The sequence below is a fragment of the Pseudophryne corroboree genome, chromosome 4 (genome assembly GCF_028390025.1).
Source record: "Pseudophryne corroboree isolate aPseCor3 chromosome 4, aPseCor3.hap2, whole genome shotgun sequence".
In the NCBI taxonomy this organism is placed as follows: domain Eukaryota; kingdom Metazoa; phylum Chordata; class Amphibia; order Anura; family Myobatrachidae; genus Pseudophryne; species Pseudophryne corroboree.
This window is the reverse complement of record NC_086447.1, coordinates 928,182,329-928,189,903: the sequence shown is the minus strand read 5'-3', so window position 1 is coordinate 928,189,903 and position 7,575 is coordinate 928,182,329. Positions and strand designations below refer to the sequence as shown.

General features: G+C 40.2%; 1 long non-coding RNA gene across 2 annotated transcripts; it reads left to right on the top strand.

Annotated features, from left to right (window-relative positions):
• Window positions 1-2,216: 2,216 nt before the first annotated feature.
• Window positions 2,217-6,838, top strand: LOC134910721 (uncharacterized). Of its 2 annotated transcripts, XR_010176272.1 has the most exons (5): window positions 2,217-2,949; window positions 3,034-3,406; window positions 3,717-3,738; window positions 5,031-5,621; window positions 6,751-6,838. It is a non-coding gene; the product is annotated as an uncharacterized LOC134910721 (long non-coding RNA). The 2 variants fall into 2 exon arrangements; XR_010176271.1 differs by having other exon boundaries at window positions 2,217-3,406.
• The last annotated feature ends 737 nt before the right edge of the window (window positions 6,839-7,575 follow it).

Sequence of the window (7,575 nt, the reverse complement as noted above, 5' to 3'; positions counted from 1 at the left end):
GAAGTCAAAGTGTTTTATTAATGTTTTTTTGTTAAATTATTTAATCCCATATATATTTGGCAAGTCCATTTGTGAAAATAAACCTGTGCTTATTATTTGTGACTATCATTTGTGTTCTCTTGTAGGTGCTTGCTTTTGGGTCATATAACCCTTTGATATTTCTTTGGATTGGTGTGCTAGGGAACACCAAGTTTTCATTTCTTTTTGAGCAGGTAAGTGTCCTTGGCCTGTATTGGTGGCTGTTTGTTTTAATGGTCTGTATGTTATTTGTGACTATCATTTGTGTTCTCTTGTAGGTGCTTGTTTTTGGGTCATATAACCCTTTGATATTTCTTTGGATTGGTGTGCTAGGGAACACCAAGTTTTCATTTCTTTTTGAGCAGGTAAGTGTCCTTGGCCTGTATTGGTGGCTGTTTGTTTTAATGGTCTGTATGTTATTTGTGACTATCATTTGTGTTCTCTTGTAGGTGCTTGTTTTTGGGTCATATAACCCTTTGATATTTCTTTGGATTGGTGTGCTAGGGAACACCAAGTTTTCATTTCTTTTTGAGCAGGTAAGTGTCCTTGGCCTGTATTGGTGGCTGTTTGTTTTAATGGTCTGTATGTTATTTGTGACTATCATTTGTGTTCTCTTGTAGGTGCTTGTTTTTGGGTCATATAACCCTTTGATATTTCTTTGGATTGGTGTGCTAGGGAACACCAAGTTTTCATTTCTTTTTGAGCAGGTAAGTGTCCTTGGCCTGTATTGGTGGCTGTTTGTTTTAATGGTCTGTATGTTATTTGTGACTATCATTTGTGTTCTCTTGTAGGTGCTTGTTTTTGGGTCATATAACCCTTTGATATTTCTTTGGATTGGTGTGCTAGGGAACACCAAGTTTTCATTTCTTTTTGAGCAGGTAAGTGTCCTTGGCCTGTATTGGTGGCTGTTTGTTTTAATGGTCTGTATGTTATTTGTGACTATCATTTGTGTTCTCTTGTAGGTGCTTGTTTTTGGGTCATATAACCCTTTGATATTTCTTTGGATTGGTGTGCTAGGGAACACCAAGTTTTCATTTCTTTTTGAGCAGGTAAGTGTCCTTGGCCTGTATTGGTGGCTGTTTGTTTTAATGGTCTGTATGTTATTTGTGACTATCATTTGTGTTCTCTTGTAGGTGCTTGTTTTTGGGTCATATAACCCTTTGATATTTCTTTGGATTGGTGTGCTAGGGAACACCAAGTTTTCATTTCTTTTTGAGCAGGTAAGTGTCCTTGGCCTGTATTGGTGGCTGTTTGTTTTAATGGTCTGTATGTTATTTGTGACTATCATTTGTGTTCTCTTGTAGGTGCTTGTTTTTGGGTCATATAACCCTTTGATATTTCTTTGGATTGGTGTGCTAGGGAACACCAAGTTTTCATTTCTTTTTGAGCAGGTAAGTGTCCTTGGCCTGTATTGGTGGCTGTTTGTTTTAATGGTCTGTATGTTATTTGTGACTATCATTTGTGTTCTCTTGTAGGTGCTTGTTTTTGGGTCATATAACCCTTTGATATTTCTTTGGATTGGTGTGCTAGGGAACACCAAGTTTTCATTTCTTTTTGAGCAGGTAAGTGTCCTTGGCCTGTATTGGTGGCTGTTTGTTTTAATGGTCTGTATGTTATTTGTGACTATCATTTGTGTTCTCTTGTAGGTGCTTGTTTTTGGGTCATATAACCCTTTGATATTTCTTTGGATTGGTGTGCTAGGGAACACCAAGTTTTCATTTCTTTTTGAGCAGGTAAGTGTCCTTGGCCTGTGTTGGTGCCTGTTTGTGTTTTTTAAAATTGTTGAGCTTATGTTTTTTTTCCTTTTGGCTAAACCAAATTTTTTTTTACCAGGATTGATCTGCAAAGTAGTGTTTGTCTTTCCTGGTCTAGCTACTAAATGCCTATTTTTTTTGGTTTGTGGTTTTTTATTGGTGTTTGTGAAGTTTTTTATGCAGAGAAATGTACCCCAAAATTTTTTTGGGGAATTGTAAAAATAACATATGTATTTTTAATTAAATTTGTTCTTTATTTTTTATTTGCAAAATTGTTTTACATTTTGGACATGAATTCAACACAGAAAAAATGTACGCTCCTGCAGTAAGTTGACACCACATTTGTCAAAGCATTTTATTGTAGTATATTTGACAAACTTTAGTTTTGTATTCTTCATCTTTGTTTTTTTTTTTTTTTTAAAGTGTGTGATGTCAATATATATATTGCAGCAGAAGCCCTACCTCCCCAACCCACGCCAGCACTCCCACCCCAACCGCAAGCCCCACAACCACAGCCGGCTCCTCATCAACCAAGGCAACGGAGGCGTGCTAGGCCACCAATTTTCCGAACCCGTGTCCTACTTTTTGGGATGCCAGATGATGTGGTGGTGCGTAGATACCGGCTGCCACCACATCTAATCCTAGACACTCTCTCCATAATAGAGAGTGATCTGGAGTCTGAAATTCGGTATCCTACAGCAATACCACCATTGACACAATTCCTTGCAGTGTTACATTTTTTGGCTACAGCCTCATATCAGCATGTTGTGGGAGACCTGGTTGGCATGTCGCAGGGCCAGTTCAGTAAGGTCCTGCGGCGTGTCTGCCAGGCTTTCCTAAAGCGGGTGAAGCAGTTCATTGATATGCCTTTGGATGTTGGTGCCCTAGATGTGGTGAAGCGGCAATTTGCGGAAGGTGGTAGTCGCTTCCCACATGTTATTGGGGTTGTGGATGGCACACATGTTGCTATTCAGCCACCAAGACATAATGAAGAAATTTTTAGAAACAGGAAACTGTTTCATTCTCTGAATGTAATGGTTGTTTGTGGGCCATCCCTCCAGATCCTTTTCCCTGAATGCAAAGTTTACTGGAAGTTCCCATGATGCATATGTCATTAGACAATCAGGGATATGGCAGAGATTAAGATCAAGTCAACGAGCAGACATGTGGTTATTGGGTGAGTTTTTGCTTTAATTTTTGAAACAAACAAAAATAACTTGACAAATATACTATTTTGAAATATTGGATTATCTACCAACAGGAGACCGTGGATATCCTTGCACCCCCTGGCTCATGACTCCTTACCGTAATCCCAGGCCAGGACCACAGATGGCATTTAACTCCGCGCTTACTGCCACTAGGCAGCTGGTGGAGCGCACAATTGGTGTCCTTAAAGGGCGGTTTCGTGTGCTCCACCGCACTGGTGGCGACATCATGTATTCGCCGGAGATGGCAAGTAAAATAGTGGTCCTGTGCGCAATACTACATAATATCGCGGTAAGGAGTAGTGTAGAGCTTCCTCAGGCAGAGGAATTGCCTGATGAGGAGCCAGGGGTTGGTCCACGCTTCGGTGGGGGGAGTGTGACACGGAGGGGGAGCCAAGTGAGGGCAAGAATTGTTGCAGAATATTTCAGGTATAGTGTTTTTATATTTTATATTTGCAGAAATAATACAACACAGTATGCTTATGTTTTTTAAACCATGATTGCATTTTGTATGATCTTGTAAAGTGATTGGGTAAGGCTTTTGTTGTGTTGGAATGGGTAATTGATTTTTAAAAAAAAAAACCAAAAACACGTTAAGCTTACAATGTTTATTTAGAAATTTAAATACTGTAATGTTAATAAATAGTGTCCTTATTTATTTTATATCCTCAAATCCTGATTATGTAACCAAACACACAAACAAATGATACTCAATGTTTCACACTTTGTGACTGTCCAGCTGAATGATCACACGAACTGTGGTGAGTACACAGATATGTATAGTAATTTTATCTAAAGTCTGTGTCTCTGTGTGTGTTTTGTTTTCTTAAATTTGTGTTCAAAACATTTTCGCTTCTGCTAATGCGAATTTCCGCTCGTGCCAAATAACACTGCTCTTCACAGCATTGCAAAGATCAATAAAGTTATTAGAAATGACAACATAGATTTTTGACCAATCACATGCTAACAGACACTATAAATATATGCCCAAATAAGGAAAACGCCATTGCCATGATGCGTGCAGCACCGTTCACCAGGCGGGAGCTCCGCGTGCTGGTTGCGGTGATGGACCGCCGCGTAGGCCGCGTTGGGCGCTTCATCCCCAATCGGGTGAAGCGCGAGGCCTACGCGGAGGTCCGCCGCCTGCTGCGGACTCGCGTCCGCAGCAGGCGGACAATCATCCAGCTAGAAAGGAGGTGGAGTGATCTCCGTAGGAGGACTCCAGATTTGTTGGCGGAGATCCGCCAGCAAATTCGGGCTCTGCATACACGAAGTAAGTTACCTTACATAATGTTTTGGGTCAAAATTGTGCTAATGGGTGATTTTCCAAGTTTAGGGCTTCCGGAATTTATGGTTCAATTGTTCAATACAATGTGCACTGCAGGGGAAGCATATGTAACATGTGCAGAGAGAGTAATTTTTGGGTGGGGTATGTTAAATCTGCATATAAATTTGCATTGTTAAAATAAAGCAGCATGTATTTACCCTGCCCATAATTACACAAACCAACAAAATCTAACTCTCTCTGCACATGTTATATCTGCCACCCCTGCAGTGCACATGCTTTTGGCCAATTGCAAACGAAATTCCTGCTGTAATCCCCTTGGAATTTCAATCATTTTACAGTAAATGGTAGGCTAATTGCAACCTGCTGTGTCCTTTTTTGGAAATTATGACACTGTGTGTGGTTAGGGAAAACAGTACTGACTGTAGCAAAGTAACACCAAACAAGTGCATGTTTCAAACAAATAAGAAGCAGGCAGGAAAAAGAACTTGATCAGTGCTGGCTATATAATAAGGTTCCTGGAATAGTAATCTGGTGATGTTGCCTAGACCAATCACTATGACTCAATTGACTAGATGAAGGAATGAGCTTCAAAGTAAAAATTTGGACTCATTTTGTTTGCTGTGGCCAACATGAAGAGGATCTTAACATGTTTGCTTTGCTATTACAAAAAAAAAGCATTTAACATTGAACAGAACATTGAGAAAAGAAATTGATTACTATGTAATTTCTCATGTTTACAAAATTTGTACACAATTATCATTCTAGGACAACAACAACGGCAAAACTCACCACCCCCTTCCCCTTCCCACTCCCCCTCACCTTCACACTCCCCCTCCCCTTCTCACTCCCCCTCCCCTTCACAGTCCCCCTCAGCTTCCCAGTCCCCCTCAGCTTCCCAGTCCCCCTCAGCTTCCCAGTCCACCTCATCTTCCCAGTCCACCTCAGCTTCCCAGGCCCCATCAGCTTCCCTGGCCCACTCCACTTTCCATTCCCCTTCTCACCACACCTCTCCATCTCTTTCTGGGACCCCTTCTCCTCCTTCCCATACCCCTTCTCCTTCTAATTCTACATCCCAATCTGAACCCCCCACACCCTCTATTGCCTTAACTTTCTCTCCGCCCCCCTCGCCCTCTCAATCAGACCCCCCCTCTGAAATTGGCAACCAAATCCAGCCTCCTTCCCCCATCCAGCCTCCTGCCCCAATCCCTCCTCCTTCCCCAATCCCTCCTCCTTCCCCAATCCCTCCTCCTTCCCCCATCCAGCCACCTTCCCCCATCCAGCCAACATCCCCACCCAGTGAATGGGCAGAGGAAGCCCCTGCAGACCGGTCCGGGAGTCTTGAGGTTGCCGTGGAAAGTAAGTTTTGTTTTATAATGAAAAAAATGATTACCCACTTACACTTACAATGTCAAAACATGCAGTGTTGTACTGTTTGAATTCTTGGACCCTGGACAAATATTTGAAAATTTCATCATGGTGTACATGTTGCCTTTACATATTTGTGAGTGTCATTATATGTACAGTGTGTATGTGTGCAATGTTTTGTGTGTCCACTCTAGGTTGACACTCATTAGGTAGCCAGGGTTGCCAGGAGAACAGGGTTTATATGTGTTAGTTTTTCTGGTAAACAGTTAGACCTGAGTGGAGTTTAGTATGTTGTTTGCCTTTTACACTTGGGCCTGTGTAGTCTGAATATTTACACTTACAAATCACATGCTTCACTTTGTTATGCAGCCTAATGACACACTGTTTTTTTGTGTGAAAGTTACATTCTCAAAATTACTAATTGTTCTAGTCAAACCTGTTTGCACTTATTTAGTAAGGGCAGCTTTCAGGGAGTGTGGGAATGCTATGATATGTTGGCCTTCTGAAGATGTGGATATGCAGTGTGATGATGCAGGACCAACCCCCTAAAAATAAAATACAAATAAAACAACAAATGGGAATGAATGCCAACATGGTGTAACATTGACGAAGATGGTAGTTATCTTTAACATGGGATGTCGGACATAGCAACCAATAAGATTATACTTTAAAAATTGGGATCCACTTCTACAATATAATAATCATATTTTTGCTTGATTGCTATGGGCAACGTTCCATCTTAAATATAACTCACATAGTAGTAAATTTAACACATGGTCTGGAACACTTTAAAATCTGATAAAAAGGCTGAGCAGGCTTGTGTGTTCTGCTAATGATTGTACCATAAAACAGCCAGGATGTAGTAACTTTGCCATTAAAGCAGGCCTGTCCAAACTGCGGCACTCCAACTGTTGAGAAACTACACATCCCAGCATGCCCTGACACAGCTTTGCCATTCCCTGACCACAAAACTGTGTAAAGGCATGCTGGTATATGTAGTTTCACAACAGCTGGAGTCCAGCAGTTTGGACATGCCAGCATTTAAGTGTGCTTTGCGCCTTGCTTGGATAATAAGTAATGTAATTAAGTTATTAATGTTTGTGTTGCATCTTAATTTCAGATGTTGCAGTTGGAGATCCAACAAGTTTATCCGGGATTCTTTACACCATGCGCCTACACCTGCAAGGAATAATGAATTGTGTTGACCAATTGCAAAAATTTGCTTGATTTTGATTATTTGTTTAAAAAAAAAAAAAAATTATTAACCAAAAAAAAAATAAAAAAGTTGATTAAAGTTAACCGGGTGTTGTGTTTATTAATGCAAAAAAGGATCAGCAGATTGGCAGGCAGAATTTGTTTGCAAAAAACATTACACACATCTAACGTTACATTTTTACCTAAAAAAACAGGAGATTATTGTGTTAAGAAACATGTAAAAACCTTCATTCACAAACAACACCTTTTAAAAAAAAAAAAGTGAAAAAACAAAACAAAACTATTTTCCACTTTTACATGTTGATGGGCAATTATGGCAACAAAGTGTTAATCTGGTTTTTTTTTCAGACTTAATTGTTTAGGAACATTATCAATCATTACACTAATTGGGTTCGTAATTGAAAAGGGCTTGTGGACTTTAAAAGGAAAGGTGTAATTTCACTTAATAGCCAAAAAAAACATTTTTGTGCGTTTTACCTTAAAAGTGTGCACTTTTACGGTAAAATGTGTAAATCTACTCAAACTTAGTATTTTTACGATTAAGTATGTGTTATTGCGATGGTTTCGCAATGCTGCGATGGTTTCGCATTACTGCGATGTCATTTGGCGTACGCCCACTTTGTGTAATACTGCGTGCGAATTTGCAAAAATACGTTGAGGGCGGAGGTTCGCAAATTTACTACATTAACGCAACTTTGCGAATATGTTGTGCGACCGAAAAACTTAGCGA